We start from the raw sequence: 6368 nt of genomic DNA, 5'->3' as shown, positions 1-6368 counted from the left end.
CTCTGGGCTTTGGCGTCTTCACCTGTAAAAGGAAGGGGTTATCCCTGTGCCTTAATATTCCTCAATGGTATCCTCTAGGACTAGGTCACATGCAGACTACTGCAGAGTGAGTGACCAGGGCGACAGATGTCAGCAGAGCCCTGCCCTGCTCCGGGTGGGTGATGGAGTGCTGTGCCTTCTGCAATGGAGAGCAAGCATCGATCCTGGGTTTCCATCCTTCTCCTTGTTTCTGTAGGCGGTTGAGAAGATTAGATTGTGCCCAGCAAGCTAGATATCGCCTCCAGACAATTTATACGGCTTTTATATTTATTTAGATAGCAGGAGGCCTAGCCCAGCTCCTGCTAGATGAGGTAGTAACACGAGAATTTAAAAGGGCTGTTTCATTAATTTTGGAGGGAATTTATTGCTGACAAAAGACCGCATTATTGATGGTGGGTAGACAGCTCTCGCCTCGCCGCCTCTCGCCTCTCCGGAGCTGCGCGGTAGAGCCGCCTCCGCTCCAGCCGGCAGCCTCCTGGGTCGCCCAGGGAAGCCCTTCCCGCGGGAGGAGGAAGCTAGGGAGCCGTTCTGGCACTCAGCCAGCGGGCGCAGGGCTTAAGTGGCAGAGCCTCCAGCTGGCTGCACCGCTGCAGTCCCTGAACAGGAAGGACGATTGGAGGTCGTCTAGCTCCATCCTCGTCCTGCACGGATGGGGTCCTGAACACCCAGGGAGGTCAAGTGATTTAGCCACATATCAAGTCAGAAATCAGGTAGAAAACAGGTACAGCTGCATTTAATTTTGTGAAATTAAAACTTCTCCCTAAATGACAGTGGCAGGATGTATGTGGGCAGCTTCCTGTGTTCTTTGCACAGCACTGAACTTTCTCAGAGAATGACAATAACATTATATTTTTACACACTTCAAATTAGGTAAAATGGGATTTTTCTCTCACACGTCTCTCTGAAATGTGAGGCATGGAAAGGGCCTTTTGGGTATTGTAACTGTTTTTCACCACTTGGGATGAGCTATGCTCTGAGATTGATTCTTTGAACATCATCATCTTTGATGACAACACTGATTTTGTGAGGTGGCTGTTATAATCCTCATTTATAGAGGCGCGACACAGTTATGGAGCTTGTTCAAGGTCTTAGAGATTGTAAGTAGCAGAGAGAATTCTTCATCCAGCTGTTTCTGTTTTTGTTTTTTTAACCATCTCATGAACCTTGTGAAATTCAGTTCTCAGTTAAAGAATAAACTTTTGCAAAAGTTTCATATTTGGGTTCTTGAAAGTGAAAGAATGGATCGTTCTGTAAAAAATAGAGTGAGAGTGGTGCCTGCGATGAAGCCAAGAGAGGAGACTAATATCTGTGAACCTGATGCGCTTTGGAGACCTACGAACAACTCTCAGTGATGTCTTAACTCAGTCTGAGAATGAAGAGTGTGCGGAGTAGGTGGGATAGATTTACTAATAGCTAATGGGGCTTCCCTGGTGGCTCAGAGGGTAAAGCATCTGCCTGCAAGGCAGGAGACCTGGGTTTGATCCCTGGGTTGGGAAGATCCCCTGGAGAAGGAAATGGCAACCCACTCCAGTATTCTTGCCTGGAGAATCCCATGGACAGAGGAGCCTGGTGGGCTACAGTCCACAGGGTTGCAAAGAGTCGGACACGACTGAGAGACTTCACTCACTCACTCACTCAGTGGATTAATGGGGCTTCCCTGGTAGCTCAGCTGGTAAAGAATCCATCTATAATGTGGGAGACCTGGGTTCAATCCCTGAGTTGGGAAGATCCCACGGAGAAGGGCATGACAACCCACTCCAGTATTCTTGCCTGGAGAATCCCCATGGACAGAGGAGCCTGGTGGGCTACAGTCCACAGAGTTGCAAAGAGTTGGACATGACTGAGCAACTAAGCACAGCACAGCACAATGGGCTAATGACAGAAACAACTGCTAAAGTTCCAACTTTCCTTTACTAGGTTGAGAACTGTCAGTGTGGACTAGAAGTGGGCTGACAGTAGAATTATGGTCTAATCTTTTCTTATGCACAACTCATGTTCTGACTTTAAGACTGTGCAAGTTAGACCACTTAGACTGTGAGCTATTTGTCCACTCTGTGACCTTAAGGTTCCTAAGACACTGCTTCTGGAGGGAATCTTAGGCCTCCCTAGACCACTAAATTCAAATCTCTGATTTGGAAAGTGGGGATAGGGTTGAGAGAAGGAAGGAAATGTTGCAAAAGCTAGTGGCAGAACCAAAGCTCAGAATCATGTGACCCAGTAGCTTCTATAAAGCTCTCTCTAGCATCCCAAATGGCTTCCTTTTCATTATTTATATGTGTATTTGCACACATTTATAATATATAAACAGTGTGTACATTCATCACATATGTGTGTCCACACATTTGTTTCCCTCTGCCCAATTATTCTACAAACTAAGAAGACTAATGATCCACCTTGAATGTGATGAAAACACAGTTACTGAGCATACTCTATAAATGCCTGACTATAGGAATTTCAGTTAGAAAAGTTAAAATGATTGTAGTGAGTAGAGCTGTGCTTAGAGTACAGCTATACCTCTTCTTTTCTGGTTCAGGATTTTATTCAGGCAAATTTTGAAGCTGAAGATAATACGATTTTGGAGGTTGAAGGTCAGAGAACAGGAGTGGAGAGATAGCAGTCCTCAGAAATTCTAAGTAGTCAGGTTAAAACTGAACAATAAAGAATAATAAAGAAATAAAGGGAAAAAAGGATTTGAACATTATTTAAAAAGTGACTAAATTGCCACAAGGTTATTTAGTAAGAAAACAATCGGATAATCTGCTATAGTAATGGGGGTCGGGGGCATGTACTAGGAGTCAGAAGACTTGGCTTGTGTTTCTGTAAGTGGCTTGCTCAAGGCAAGTGACCCAGGAGGGACTCTGTGTACCTCTGTGTATCTGTAAAATGAAGAAGTTAATGCAGATCATTTTAAGGGTCAGTGTCAGTAACTGAGTACTTTTGTAGTAGTTATTTCAAGCTAAATTTTTTTCAATGTCTATTTATTCATTTGTTCATTATTTAGTAACTATTTATTGACTGTTAGTGATAGGTATTGTGCTAGGTCAAGGGAACACTGCATTGAAAAGGACAAACAGTTCCTCAAGAACTCAAAATCTTGTCTGGATATTGTTAATTGTTGAACCTTTAAGTGTTCCCTTTGTTCTGGAAATTAACAGACTGTCCTCTTACCCCAAGTCAGACACTTGATAATAAATCCATTTTATACTGAGGAATTCAAAAGATTGAGAAATATAAGAATAGAAGAACAGCAAATCTAGGGCCAAGATAGTCCATGGAAAAATATGATGGAAGAGGAAAATAAATTGATTAAATGGGAATAAAGAGAATCAACAGATTCAAGTGGTAAAACGAAATGTTATAGAGTCATTGAAGTGTTCCTCAGAGAGTGGCCCAGAGATCAGTCACCTTAGAATTACTGTGTGCTGGTGAAAAAGCAAGGCATAGGGGTCCCAACTTCAGTTCCCTGGAATCAATGCCTGGGAATAGGGATAGATATCTGGTTGGTAAAAAATACCAAATACTCTAAATGTTTCTTATCCATGCTAACATCTGGAAACCACTGGACTAGGTAATCATACACATTGCAAATAATTAGAAAAATAAATGACATTTTACAAAATTTAATGAGTAAAGCATTAATGAGTCTTCTTCCTGAAATTCAGAAAACCAATGTCATAATAACATCCATAAATTTTATACTTTTAATTTGTAGAACAAGTATCGATTGGAATACTAGATAATAGACATACAATTTATGCTGCTCTGATTTATGCCCTATGATGTAAAACTATTATAAATGAGTTCCCTGACCTCTATTTTTTCCATTCATTTTAAAATTGAATGTCCTTGTACTTATGGAGGGACAAGAGATGAGGTTAGAAGAAGGGAAAAAAGAAGGGAAGGGAGGAAGGGAGAGAAAAAAGAGAAGAGAACACTGAGAGACAGAAAAGGAAGATGATGAATGTTTTGCTTCACTAAATATAAACTCATATTTGCTTAAGGACAGCACATAGAGTTTTAGTCCATGTGTTTTCAGTAATTAATATCAAAATGATTTAATTATGCTTACAGGAAAATACTGAAAATGATTAAAAAACTTTACAAATTGAGTTGCCTATTAACATACATATATATTGTGAAAGAACAAAAAGACAATGAAAAATAAGTTAATTTTTAAAGCAGTTTCCTTTGAGGAGCTTAGAAAAGCTTGCTTTTTGCTTGCTGCTTTGGCAAGTCAGTTCTTTACGTTTTCACAAGGTGGTGCTATAAATGTGACTTTCCTTTATTGACTGACATTTAAGATGCCTTTGGTACAGTTTGCAATAATTTCATGTTTAGTTATCAAACTCTGTCTTATGATTACTTGCCAGTAACAAAGTGTTTGTCAGTGACTTTATGATTGCTTGTTACTGGCTATGAAAGAATGTACAGAAAATGATCTGGAGAAAATATAACATCTACTTTGCCCTCAGTGCAGAGAGTGAAATCCTTACTTGAGTTGCCTTTGTATCCCCGCAGTGACAAATCTTTGGTGAAGGAAATGGCAACCCACTCCAGTGTTCCTGCCTGGAGAATCCCAGGGACGGGGCAGCCTGGTGGGCTGTCGTCTATGGGGTCACACAGAGTCGGACACGACTGAAGTGACTCAGCAGCAGCAGCAGCAGTGACGAATCTCTACTTGAAATTCCCACAAACACAGTAGTGTGGCAAAAACACGAGAATGGAAAGTTCTCACTCTGTCTGACTCATCAAGCCTAAAGCCAGGCTTTTTGTTTTCCTTTTTATAATTAGGAATTTGGCTAACATTCTGTTAGATTTATAAAAACCCTAGATTAATGTGGTGCTTTGGAAATTTATGTTTTGATGACTAGTTAAATTGTTGTGAATAGTATACCAATATTTGTAAATTTTTTTGTTCCTGAAAGTGTATATATTTGATTGCTTAATTTGATTATCTTAAATACATTTCAAGAAGTCCTCCCAGAAAATGTGTATTTTTATTTGAATTGTCTGTGGGAAAAACATTTGCTATTATTTGTAGTTTAAAATACAATTAAATCTACAAAAAAGTTAGAATTCATGGGACTTATTGCATTAACATGCGTTCTTTCCTCACCCCCTAAATTGTTGTTTTTGTTCTTTTTCTCTTTCTGCCTGGTCTTGGGAAATGTCATTAGTATCAAGCATCTTTTCTTTTTGTTATAAGTAATGCAGAACTAACCATTTTCATTCTACTTTTGTGCTAAAATTCATATAGTCCACATACATCTATATTCACATGGTTTTGTGGCCATTAGCACAGAACTTGCCTTCAGAAACTAGTATAAATAAAACAGTAAAAAAAAAAAAAACAAGTTTAGAACTGGAAAAGGACTTAGAAATAATCTAGTGAAGTATGCTTTGTGATGTAATAAAAATATATATATTTGGACCTTGGTTCTGGCACAGAGCCCTAAACCCCAGAAATTCTGAGTAATAGGAATGTCTTATTTTTCAAAAGGAGCCACACACCTGAGTTTCTGATAATGAGGTGACACTTCGAGGGAAACCTAGATAGCTTTAGAGTGGGACTTGTCCCCATTAGGAAAGCATTCCACCTGATTAGAGGCTTAGAAGTTTTAGCCTCACCCGTCAACCTGCTGGAAGAGAGAGGAGCTGAAGATTGAGTTGAATCACCTGCAGTCAATGATTTAATTGGTCATGTCTTGCTGTGTTTTTAATGAAACTTTGATAGAAACTATGAAACAAGGCTAAGTGGACTTCTAGGAGAACACACTGATGTGCTGGGAAGGCTTGCAAGCTCTGCATACTCCTACTCCTCCAATACTTTGTTCTCTGCTTTTTAATATTTTTGTTCTGTGCATTCCTTCCATTTGGCTGTTTCTGAAGTTGCAGTGTGGTTATAGTGAAAGTCGCTCAGTCATATCCAACTCTTTCTGACCCCATGGACTATACACGGAATTCTTCAGCCCAGAATACTGGAGTGGGTTGCCATGCCCTCCTCCAGAGGATCTTCCCAACCTAGGGATCAAACCCAGGTCTCCTGCATTGCAGGCAGATTTTTAACCAGCTGAGCCACCAGGGAATCTATAGCCTTTATAATAATACGTCAAGTATAGTATTTCCCTAGTTTTGTGAATCATTCTAGCAAATTTTTGCAACTGATAGGTGCATTTTGGGAACCCTGGGAAAGGAGTAGATCAAAGCTATTTATTGGCACCCTGCTTATTTAACTTATATGCAGAGTACATCATGAGAAATACTGGACTGGATGAAGCACAAGCTGGAATCAAGATTGCCAGGAGAAATATCAACATCCTCAGATATGC

The 6368-nt window shown here is 40.1% G+C and overlaps 1 long non-coding RNA gene across 1 annotated transcript; it reads left to right on the top strand.

The window, feature by feature from the left end:
* Window positions 1-473: 473 nt before the first annotated feature.
* Window positions 474-5016, top strand: LOC129644878 (uncharacterized). The gene is made up of 2 exons (XR_008711032.1): window positions 474-760; window positions 4558-5016. It is a non-coding gene; the product is annotated as an uncharacterized LOC129644878 (long non-coding RNA).
* The last annotated feature ends 1352 nt before the right edge of the window (window positions 5017-6368 follow it).

This window comes from Bubalus kerabau, chromosome 2, assembly GCF_029407905.1.
Source record: "Bubalus kerabau isolate K-KA32 ecotype Philippines breed swamp buffalo chromosome 2, PCC_UOA_SB_1v2, whole genome shotgun sequence".
Taxonomy (NCBI): domain Eukaryota; kingdom Metazoa; phylum Chordata; class Mammalia; order Artiodactyla; family Bovidae; genus Bubalus; species Bubalus kerabau.
Note: the sequence above shows the minus strand (reverse complement) of the source record. Positions and strands in the feature narration are given on the sequence as shown.